The following is a 13,309-nucleotide window of genomic DNA, read 5'->3' as shown; positions in this document are numbered from 1 at the left end:
TTGTGGTTTTTAATGTAGTATGAAAACAAACTAAGCCCCTGAAGGGGATCACCTATAGTAATGACCATGCAGCTCTTGTAATGTGGTCATTAAAAAGAGAAGAGAACAAAAAAGGGGGTGAATCCTCAAGGTCTGATTACTCAGGGGGGATGATAGTGAAGAGGATTAAAGATACATGTGTAAGAGAAGTTGCTGACATGACTTTAGAGTCTGCTAAGTTTGGAATGGTAGTTGCCGAGAAGGAGGCAAAGGAAAAGGCTGATCTTTGGGAAAAATTAGAAGTAGTTCTCAAGGCTTACAATGATGCAAATCTTGAAATCACTTCTAAGGACAAAAAAATTGCAGAATTGAAAGGTAGATTGGAAGGACAACAACAAAAGGGTGAGTCCTCTTAATTGATAATTGCCTCTTCTCCTGCCAGGCCCCCTCCTTCTAGTCCTATCATTGAGTTTCCTCCTTCCCCCACGACTTATAGTTTTTAGTCAATAGAGAGTGCTCAAGATGAAATTGAAAAGTTAAAGCAGGCTCAGTCAATATTGGCAAAGAAGTATGAAGAAAAAGTCAGAGACACTATTCTAAAATTTGTCGATACTGTTCAAGTAGAAATTGTATATTTGAACATGAAAAGAATAATGAATCTCTTGGGTTGTTTGAAGGAGGAAAAGGCTACTTTGGAGCCAATCTTAGACAAGTGGATTGCAAGAGAAGTAGACTTAGAGTTAATATATTCATTGTCTTAGGAAGAAGTAGATGTTAATGATGTAATTTAGTCTACTTATGAGTTAGTTAAAGACTTGTCCAAGTTTGCAACTGAAAGAATAGATATTGAAAGAAAGGCAGGTTTATTCTGATAAGAATATGCCAAGGAAAAGTCTGAATTGTTTCCTAGAGGTTTCCTAGGTGCAAACAAGATGAAAGACAAGGAAGTGTGGATTGAGTAGCTAGGTCACAGGCTGTCTCAAAGGATAAATAATATCATAAATATGGATAATACCTTTCCATTTATTCAAAATATTGAGGAAATTGAAAAGGCAAAATCATATTTTGGCTTTTTAGAAAATGAAGTTAAATAATTAAGAATGAAATGGAAATTTTGAATAAACAAAAGCTTAAAATTATCAACTTTCCTTGGGCCAATGATTAGAATTTCAAAGTATGGGAAAGCAAGTACATTTTGAAAGGGACAGGGGAACAAGAAGGTCCCACTGATGCTCCAATATGTGATAGTTCACTAGCATCCTAAAGCAGTTTTCTTTTTGTAACATATTTTGGGTAATTGGAACCTTGAAGAGTTCAAAATATCTTAAGACAAAGGTGCCACGTATCAGGAACCTGCCCTTTTGGCCATTTTTCAGTTGGATGACCAATCAGTTATAGAAGTACGCATTCCAAAAGTAGCTATGCTTCTCCCTCAAGTGGAGTCTTGTAATCAATGTAACTTTTGGAGGGAATAGTTGTCAGAATAGGAATATTCTTCTAGGGAAGTCTAAAGCTTTTTACATCCAAAATTCTATAAAAGGATACTAGGACTACCTAGAAAGGGATCACAAAATTTTTGTAGTGAAGCTCTGGCAAAATATATGCAGACTTTGTTTGTGGCATTTGGAATCATTCTTATATCTTTGTAATCTTTGATGAAGGAATAATAATATACAATCAAAATATTTTGAGCTCATATCTGTGTTGTCTTTATGGTTGCATGTTGGTTTTCATTTGTAATTAAATAATCAAGGATTGTTTAATTAGATGATTTGCAAGGCAATTAATGGGAATGTTTTGAGTCTTTTTCTCAAGGAGGAAAATTAAATATTCTTAATTCATCTTCATTGGTATCAGTATTTTCACATGAATTTGATGACTAGGTCTAGTACAAATTAGAAATTCTTATATGTCGTGCATATATAGATCTAATAGATCAAAATAGTGATATGTATATGAATTGTGTTGTTATATTTCAGTCTAGTTTTTTATGTCTCTGATGCCCGGATAAGGCACTAGTCTAAATTTCTAGTATTTGTGACATCTTTGTGGTCCCATATAATCAAAACAAATGTTTCATTCATTTTTGGTTGTATTAAATTGTAGGAGTTTACAGAAATTTGCACCGGTTTTCTATAAACCATCTACTAGGTTGTGAGAAAGTAGTCATAATTAGGTTCACCCACCTAAGCTTTGTAAAGCTTGAAGTGTAGGAGGTTTTTTCCTTGTAAACCTCATTAATGTTGTCTTGTTTCCTATTCTTGTTCTCTTCTTGTGTAAATAGAGGCATAATTTGTGAGGAGAAAACAAAGTAGTCATAAATCGAGACCAACAGTCCTCTTGCAATTTGATTTCTTCGCTTCGATCCAGGCGCCAACAACTCCCTCATCATTCTCTCTCATTAATTCTTCCTCAAGTTGTATCAATCTATTATTGACCCATGATTTGTGATGGTTTCATTAATGTCAACTATTTGTTCCAACAACCATGTCGATGAAAACTTCACCGACCTCTGCATGCTTGCCACCTCAACTCCACATTGCATCACATTGGTCATACACTCAACTCACCAACACAAGGTTGGTTTACACTTGAACATTCAACAAAATCATACTAACACAAGCCCTTACTAGTGAGACCTTCTCCTTCCGCTAACCGATAGTGCACACTATACCAGTAGCACATCTTCACCTTTGATGGTTTGTGATCATTTTAACATTTTTCCTCTTCATCATAAACATGCATCCAACCTTCCTACCAACTAAAACTTTTCATCTCAACACACAACTTCATATCACCTCTTACCGATGATGTTACTAACAGTCTCAAAAACCTACTTGTCTTCCACCATACCAGTTGACAAGCCTTCACGATAGTCTCAAAACCTACTTGTCTTCCACCATACCGGTTGACAAGCCTTCATGATAGTCTCAAAACCTACTTGTCTTCCACCATACCGGTTGATAAGCCTTCATGTTAATCTTCCTTATGTCGGTTCAATATTCTTCATACCGAGTGAAATACCTTTACCGGTAGCCTAGAATACCGGTTGACATCAATGACAACTCAATGCCAACAAAGATATGATGGTGGAATAGTTAGATTTAGAGATGACAAAGCTTGTGTGATCTGTGGGAGAGGTTCTATTTATTTTGATGGTAAGCATAATACTAATGATGTCTTGTATGTTGAAGGTTTGAAGCACAATCTTTTTAGTGTTGGATAGATTGTTGATAAAGGTTATGATCTACAATTCAAGGATGGAAAATGCAAGATCATAAATGCCTTCAGTATAGAAATTGCATCTAGAACTAAGACTGAAGGTAACATTTTTCATTTGAATGCCAGTGAGAAAATTTGTTTGATTGCTTAGATTGATGAGAGTTAGTTGTGGCATAGGACAATATGTCATGTGAATTTTGATTCAATGATTAAGATCTGTTCTACTCAATCTGTTAGAGATCTGCCTAAGATTGTTAAGCCTACCAATCCAGTGTGTAAGGAATGTCAATTGGGAAAGTAAACAAGAATTTCTTTCAAGAGAAAATAGTATACATCTGATGGATTGATAGATCTTGTGCATACTAACCTGTGTGGACCTACAAATGTTAGAAGTGTGCAGGGTGATAGATATTTTATGTTGCTAATTGATGATTATTCCAAGATGATGTGGGTTGTATTTTTTAAGGAGAAATCAAAAGCATTAGAAAAATTCAAGATATTCAAAGCTAAGGTCGAGACTGGGTCTAGAATGAAGGTGAAGTGTCTGAGATCTGATAGAGGTGGAGAATTTTGTTCTGGTGAGTTTAATTCATTCTATGAGAAGCATAGAACTAGAAGAAAATTGTTTCTCCTAGAACTCCTCAGCAGAATGGAGTTGTTGAAAGGAAGAACGGGATTGTCTTGGATGCTGCAAGGACTATGTTGATTGAAGGGAATGTTTTGAAGATCTAATGGAGAGAATCTATTAGCATTGTTGTTTACATAGTCAGCAAAGTTCATATTAAAGGTGATACCGATAAGACTCTTTATGAGTTATGGTTTGGTCATGTTCCCACTATTAGATATTTTAGAGTATTTGGTAGCAAATGTTATATCAAGAGAGCTAAGGATATAGGAAAGTTTGATGCTAGAAGTGATGAAGGAATTTTCTTGGGATATTTTATAAAGAGCAAATCCTATCAATGCTACAATAAGAGACTGAGAAAGATAGTGGAAAGTGCAAATGTGAAGGTGGATGAGAACCTTCAGAAAGAGATTAGAGCATGTGGCTATGACAATGGACATCATATTGTTTTAGCCCTTGTTCAAAGTGAAGAACCTAAGCAGAATGATCTGGTAGAGATAGTTAACCCAAATGTTGTTGTTGCCCATGAAGAGGTGCAAGAACCTGGAAATCAGAATAATCAGAAGACTCTAAGGTATGTAAGGTTGAATCATTCTAAAAATAAGGTTATCGGTGATAAGAATAAAGGTGTGATGACTAGAAGAAGGTTAGTTATTGAAGAAGTATGTTTGATTTCTAAAGTTGAACTTGAAGATGTTGTTGAAGCTTGTAAAGATGAAAATTGGCTATGGAAGAAGAATTAGATCGGATTGAAAAGAATAACACATGGGAGCTTGTGGCTAGACCTAAGAATAAGAATGTTATTGGCACTAAATGGGTATTTGGGAACAAATTGAATGAATTCAGTGAAGTTGTTAGAAATAAAGCTAGAATGGTTTGCAAAGGATATTCATAGAAAGAAGGAATTGATTATGAGGATACCATTGCTCTAGTGGCCAAAATTGAAGCCATTAGATTGTTGCTTGCATATGCTACTTATAAATATTTTAAGGTATGTCAGATGGATGTCAAATCAGCCTTTTTGAATGGTGGTCTTGACGAAGAAGTCTACATTAAACAACCTGATGGATTTTCATTTTTAGTTGATGGAGATATGGTATGTAAACTAAAGAAATCTCTTTATGGATTGAAGAAAGCCCCTAGATCCTAGTATTCTAGACTAGATAAGTATTTATTAAAATTGGGATTTAATAAAGTTGTTGCTGATAGTAATATGTACTTTAAGATAGAAAATGATAACACCCTGATTCTTGAAGTCTTTTTTTATGATATTATCTTTGGAGGTGATGATGACCTAAGTAGGAAGTATGCTAATGATATAAAGAAAGAATTTGAGATGTCTATAATTGGTGAGATAAAAAAATCCTTAGGTTTGTAGATTGTATAGATTGGAAAAGGTATATTTATATCTCAAACTAAGTCTGTGAAGGAATTGCTAAAGAAGTTTGGGTTAGATGACTCCAAACTAGTTGGAACTCCTATGGTGACTGGATGTAAATTGTCTAAGAGTGATGAATCTCTGAAAGCTAATCAAAGTTTGTACAGATCTATGGTTGGTGGACTGCTATATCTTACTCAAACTAGACCGAGCATTATGCATGTTGTGTGCATGGTTGCTAGATATCAAGCTGACTCGAAAGAGAGCCATGTCACTATTGTAAAGAGGATATTCAGATACCTAAAGGGGACTATGGACTATGGTTTGTGGTATTTGAGGAATGATGATTTCATGTTATGTGCCAACACTGATGTAGATTGGGTTGGTGATGTTGATGACCAGAAGAGAACTACCAATGGAGCATTCTTTTTGGGAAAGAAATTAGTTTCACAGGCTAGTAAGAAACAAGATTCAGTGTCCTTATCTATTGTTGAAGTTGAGTACATTGTCGCTGCTAGTAATTGTACTCAGGTAGTTTGGATGAAGAAAATGTTGAAAGATATCAGAATTATATATGATGAGCCTATTGTCATATACTATGATAATTCTCATGCTATTAACATGTCAAAGAATCTGGTGCAACATTCAAAGACTAAGCATGTGTTAATCAAATATCATTTCCTGAGAGAGAAAGTCAGTGAAGAGAAGGTGAAGCTGGAGTATGTATCTACAAAGGAACAAATAGTTGATATTTTCATTAAGCCTTTGCCTGCAGATACATTTGTTTATTTGAGAGACAAGTTATGGGTATCTACCCCTCCTTTTGAGAACTAGATGCATTGAGTTTCATCAATCCGGTGGATTTTAGAGCCTTTTCTCTTTATCTGGATTGATGAGTTGGTAATGCTCCTCTGTTGGAGTAGTCTGTTATCTTGGTTGTGTGTTTTAGGGAGAGAGAATCTTGATTTGGTTATCTATTTTGAGATCTTTGGCATTGTTGTCAAAGGGGGAGACAGATCATGTGAAAAACTGCTTTATATGTCTTGATTTTAGGGGGAGTTTGCTAGAGATATCTTCCTTCTTTGCATTGACCGTTTTTCACATTCATATGTTGCCATCAATGCCAAAGAGGGAGATTGTTGGAATTTGTTGGACATTGTTGCTTCTAGGATATGTTGTTGTCATTGATGTCAACATATTCCTATAATTTTCTTTGGTGTGTTTGGGAAGATCTTATGATCCAGTTTTGTAGTTGTGTTTTGTTGATCACTATTTTGCAGAGTTCAGTATTTCCTCTAGTATGTTCCGGTGTGATTAGATCTTGTGCTAATATTTTGGGATATTGTTTGGGATGGTCTTGTGTATCTTCATTTTAGATGGATCATGATTTGGTGCTTCATAAGTTATCTTTCTTCATGGCAGTTGCTGATTGGTTGTGTTCTTGACCTTTCATACGTTGATAGATGAAGATTTGATAAGTGGTGTTGACGCGGTTATTTCTAATGATTCTGACGTGCTTGCTGGTGTTTCCTAGTCATGTCCTATTTGTTTTGGTGATATGCATTTATCGTTGTGTGATTTTTTGGTGGTTTCTATGAACCGGTAATGATTTTCATGTTATGTGATATTTTTGGTGGTGTAGTATGTTGCGATTGATCTTGGTGTGATTTCCAGTGGAGTTGAGTGTTTGGGAATTTGATTTAGGTCCATGTTATGTCATGAAAATCATTATATTGGTCTAGTGGTTGATCTTTGTATCATGTGATGTAATTTTTTAATTGTGAGTTGAGGGTTTAGCTGACCTTGTTATCAAGGTTGATGATTTATATATATATATATAGGTGATATTGTTATGTAATTTAGTAGTAGAGGTAGTGTCTACATTATTAAAGAGAGGTTTATGTGAGATCAAGTTATTCATGTTTCAGTATTGTGATTGAGGAGAGATTTGTGTTGCTGAGAAGACAATTGTGCTTAACTAGAACTGTAATAAGGCATTTGGAGATACTATTCTTTCAGTTCATTTCTTCTAGATTGTAGTTTGAATCTTATTGTAAGTCAGTGAGACTTCCCTGTAGGTTGTAGCCTTCCATGCCATTATCTTTTGAGTAGTGAGCTCTAGGAAATGTGCCTGAATGCATGTACATTCCCCATTGTAATATATTTACATACTACTACAGAGTAGCATCTTACTGTGGGTAGGTTCCCATCATGGTTTTTCCCTTAATCAGGTTTTCCACGTCAAAATATTGGTGTTTTGTATTGTGCTTTCAATTTGCTTATCTTTGTTATTGTTGCAGTTTATCACATTTCTTTTTGTGATTAAGTTTGTGATCTGGTGAAGACTGATTCACCCTCCCCCCCCCTCTTAGTATTCCCTAATTGTTGTTGGCAACAACCTTTGGATACTTTGATTGGATGTAGGATGCATCGATGTTTGTATCAAGTAGTAAGATTTATTCCTTCTTCTTAGTTAAGATGGTGTTGTGCTTCATGTTTGGTGCTTTATGTGGAGACTGGGATGTTTGAATATTGTAAATCTTGTTTTTCCTTGAGTTTATAAGATAGATATTTCAAAAAATTATGGGTTACTATGATTTTATTTGGTCTTCAAGGAAGCTTATTCAAAGAGATATTTCCTCATATAGGTGTATGACATGGCTACTTCAATAATATAAGGATGTGTTTATGTATAAAATGTTGCATAAAATATATATTTTTCTTCTTAACTATGTGAAATTAGATGTTAAAGGAGTATTGTCATGCTTAAATGGTGTGAGTTATTGTGATTTTTGCTTATAAATGCTAACTCGGTAACAAGATTTATATTGTTGTCTCACAAAATATGGTTAAATGAAGTTCTATTGAAGATATTTTAATGATTTAGCATGTTTGATGTAACTAGTAAGAGTTTTGTGACTTGTTTTATCTCGTGTGTAACATATTTATCTTGAATAATTGAAGCATAGGAAGGAAACTTTTGTTGTCTGTCATGCCCAGAATTTAGGGCAAGAACAGGATAATTTTTTTTTTTAAAAACATAACTGATACGAGCATTAAATTTACCAATATGATTAAAAACTACAACATGTTTTGTCTTAACTATGTTTGGATTAGCTTTATCTACTAGCTCAATATTTAGAAGTTTAAATAAGATAAAATGCGAAATTCCAATTGAAGGGTTTTAATGTCTACTCGAATTTAATAAGACAGTTAATTTAGATAATTAATTTACGCGGGCAACATTAATCATGGATGGCTATTCAATGATTTTTTTTTTGAACGCTAATTAAATTTATTCTCCTAGCATCCCTTTAGTCCATAATTAAAATTTTCTAAAGTTAATCCAATTTAATCCAAACTTAAGATGTGCTCAAATTAATTTAACTAAGATATAATTAAACCCATGATGAAAAACGTCCCATAGGTTTTAAATTTCAAAACCTATATCCAAGTAAGACAATTAAATTACTATTTATTGAGATACCCTTAGACTGATTAAATAAATAATGTTTGCCCACTTGATTTTATTTATTAAAAAAAAACTACACTAAATATATATTTAATCCTATAGGCCTGCTTCATTTTTTTTTTTTAAACTTCAACTTTCTAATTCTTATTTACATATATGTGTATATAAATAATTATAATTATATATATAAACACATATATTGAAATATATAATTTTAAATCAATATAATGTTTTCTTTCCAATTTTATTAAGACCAACCCATGCAAACCCTAATTAGGGATTTGCATTATAAAATCTTCCTAAGAATATAATTTTTTTATTAATCCAAATATCATTACCCTAACCCTACCTGGGCTAGGGTTTTATAATGTTATTTTTTTTATTAACCCTTTTTTTTCTACAGGGCTGAATCGAACATCCCCGGGCTAGGCGGCCATGGTGGAGGAGGAACACAGTTTGAAGTGGGGGGAAACAGGGTGATCGACGCCTTCCACTGTGTAATACATAGTGGGCTCGGCCCCGCCGACCACTGTGCATTGCATAGTGGGAGGCGCTGTCATCCACTGTGCCTTGCACAGTGGGAGGCGTCACTTACCACTATGCAATGCACAGTGGGGAGGCGCCACCGACCCTTGTGCAAAGCACAGTGGGATTCAGCCGAGGCAATACACCTCCTTGTTTTTTTTTTTGTTTTTTTTTTGTAGTTTATTCATTAGTATTTTTTATATATATTTATATTATATATATTATATATATATATATGTGTGTGTGTGTATATATATTTGTATTATATATATAATATATATATATGTGTGTGTGCATATATAATTATATGTATATTTATATATATAAATATACATATATATATATATATTTATATATTGAATGTATAATGCTTAGGCCAAATTTATCTTGCAAATATATATTAAAGTTATAAACATTTACTTTAAAAAAGAAAAACCTGAGACAAATTAATTTAAGTATTTAGATTTTGATCAATGTTTATTATTTTAGATTTGATTACGAGTTTGCTAAAATCTAAGATAAGATATATAGTCATAGGTTTATTTTCTGCAATTAAATAATGACAGATTTAAATAAATTTATACAACATACTATTTAAATATTGTTCTATTTAAAGTAGATAGCCTATTTAACTCTAGTTCTACTTTCGGCAACAAAAGTAACTAACAAAATTTATTAAACATAAAACAACAACTATAGCACTACGAATTCATTTAAATCGAATAACTATTTACTCTAGAATTCTATTTCTGCAACAAAGTAAATTCCAGAAGTCGATAAATTAAACAACAACTTAATAAATTCAAAATTTATTAAATAAAAACCATAGAAATAATTATAACTACTTTAGGTTTTATTTCTGCAATTATATTCGTGATTTATTTTTCTACCACTATATTTATTTAGAATCCTTAAACTTAAATCATGAAAATAGGAATTTAAACTGCAATATTTTTATTCAAAACTACATGCATACAACCATTAATTTCTTTCTTTATTTCCTGGGTTTATTTCACATGCATAAAGGGGTAAAATAAATTTAGTTGCTTCCCACACTATTAATATACTCAACAATAATTAAATTCAGAAAACCAGACTTTAGAAAACTGTTCCAAAATTATTCATTTCATCTTTTGCAATATAACAAATAACTATTACATTTCTAGGAATTACTTTAAAAGACACTATAGTCATTTTACAAATAGGTCACTCAACTTTTATAATGAGGACATTTTAAAACAGAATAATAACACATTTTCCAAATGGATTCTGCAACAATTATCTCCATCGAATTTTTCCACTTGTCCTAATTCCTTTCTTTCCACAACCTGCAAATAAGATCAAGGATATGACCATGGAGTGCTCACCTCCCAGCCTAGGCTAATTGGTAGCCACCCCCGAGCTCAGAGAACCAAGCCCTAGATGAGAAACAAACATGCAAACACAAGGACAGAATGCACACAAATTCAAACACACTCCCAATCCAGCTACACTACACCACACCTTGGTGATGACCTTTTTAAGGGTGGTAGTGGACTACCCTGAGGAGAACTGCAAGTATGAAAAATAACATGTAGCCACCTCATGGAAAACCAAATACATCAAGAATAACAACCCCTTAAATCCTTATGCCCCCCAAGGCATTCATGCCTTATTTCCCTCCCTATGACCCCCATTGCACAAACAAGCCATGAAGCAAGGGTCACACAAAATCCCTTGTGATCGCTCTCGTAATGAGAGTCTCTCACTCGAGGGCTGTCACTTCTACCACCCACAAGATCCTCCTCTCTCCCAAGAGTAAGAGGTCTTGATGACTCCCAAAAACACATACAATACATAACACAAAATACCAAATGAAATTTCCAAGAGAACATGCAAGGAAGCAAATCTTTTACACCAACATTACTTTCAAACACATGCAATAAGAAAGCAATTTTAAGAAGAATGCAACCAACCTTAATCTGCCCAAAGGTAGGTTAGTTTTGTTGAGGATGAGCAGCCCAATTCCATGGTTCTTCTCCTTCTACCCTTAGCCAAATTTCTCTATTCAAAATCTAGTCTATTCTTTTCAAAAATTCTCTTGTCTCCAAAAATGGAGAGTGGGTGATTACCCACAAATTTTCTAATTCTTGCTTAAGAAGCCCATTGTGAGAGTTCTCACAAGTTTCTAAAAACTAAAGAGGAAGGTAAGATAGAATGGGAAAGGGAACTCTCATTCGAAAAGGAAGGTTTACAACTAGGTTCAAATCTTCTAATTTCAATTTTCGCACAACTTAGAAAAGTCAATTTTTAGGGTGTCTAAAAGGTCACATGGGAGTAGAAACTTGCCTTAAATTACCCCTAACCCTTAGGTATACCTTATGGGCTTTAGGAAACCCTATTAAACTACCCCTAGGTGTCCATTTAACCCTTTTTAAACCCCTCTAAAGTTTATTTTCGGGCCAAACCTATGTTGACCATCCCAAAGATTCTTTACCCAAGGCATTTATGACATCACGTTACATTAATTGAAAAAGCTATAGTTAAACACTTTCCCACCAAAAGACAAAAATAAAAATTCAAACTTAAATCCGCGCATGTGTCAAGTGACACAAGAAAACACTTTTGCAAATTAATACATGAAATCATCTCTTGTGGATTTTACATAAATCAATTAAATAACACTTAACACACATGCATCATTTACTGTTACGAATAAAATACAACACAAACGGGGTGTTGTCTCTCCAAATAGACAAACCCTAGCTTACGAACATACATAGGTATAGGTTTGGTTCTCCGTAATATTTCCATGGTCACATGGATAACTTCCTATGCATCTCAATTTACACATTAGTAACTTTCAAATAACCACATATAATATAAATCACAGGAATAGTAATACATATCATCACTTGCATACAGTTTACATCTGAACAATTTAAATACATCTTTTATCCAAGCAATTTCACATAAGCAATCCATCCTAATTCTCATAATGTTGATCCACACTTAAACATACATCATAATTCTATTATCATATAAAGTCCTATAAATTCAATAACGACTTTTATCACCGCAAATTCATCTTATTCAAAAATCATGTAGTGTTCTATCTCATAAAGCATATAAATAAATCATCAATATATAGCAATGTTATCCAAATCATGAAATCATATAAGTTCTAAATCCAAAATGCATAAAAATAAAGTATCCGTAATAGTCTCAATATAAAAACCACTGAAATGTCAGACTGAGTCGAGGTGGGGCCTCACATTGTCATTATCTTACTTTGAGATAGGAAATGTTTGAACTAAGATGTTTTATTGATTAATCCTTAAATGAGAAAGATTAGGTATATTATTTATAATTGGAGGAATTTTAATTTGTCTATGTTCAAAGAAGTCTTGGATTAATGTGTGCATATTTTCAACTTAACCCTTGCGGCTTCTAGGAGTAAGTTGAACCCGAGGGGGGGAGGATGTAGTGCCCCTCCCTGATTCATCTTGCCTTTTTGTACATCAATAGACCATAATGATATATCTTAGTCTACTCTATGATGATTTGATGGTATCATACTATGTACTAACCCTATTTCATGATTATATTGGATATGATGATGATTATGATAGTGCTTGATTGTTGTGATTGTCTTCTACTGTGTTTGTGACAGGGACAATGTCATACCACTCATTCATGAGAACAATATGACATTGTGATTTCCCTTCACTTGTCTGCCTATTTCATGATATATGCTATGGTGTATATGTTAGCATAAATCAAGAAGGAAGATTGAGAGGGGGGGTGAATCGGTCTTCACCGGATATAAAAAATTAAACTCCAAAACATAAATTGATAAATTGTAGCAATTAAATACATAAGAAAATTAACAGCACAACACACAATACCAAGATTTTTGACATGGAAAACCTAGTAAAGGGAAAAACCATAGTGGGAACCTACCCACAATAAGATGATACTTTGCAATAGTATGCGAAAATATTACAATGGGGAATGCATTCAAACACACTGCCTAGAGCTCACTACTCAAAAGATATTTTCCTAGAAGGCTACAACCCTCAAGGAAGTCTCATTGACTTACAATATGATTTAGACTACAATTTGGAAG

The sequence above is a fragment of the Cryptomeria japonica genome, chromosome 9 (genome assembly GCF_030272615.1).
Source record: "Cryptomeria japonica chromosome 9, Sugi_1.0, whole genome shotgun sequence".
NCBI lineage: Eukaryota > Viridiplantae > Streptophyta > Pinopsida > Cupressales > Cupressaceae > Cryptomeria > Cryptomeria japonica.
This window is presented reverse-complemented; position numbering follows the sequence as displayed.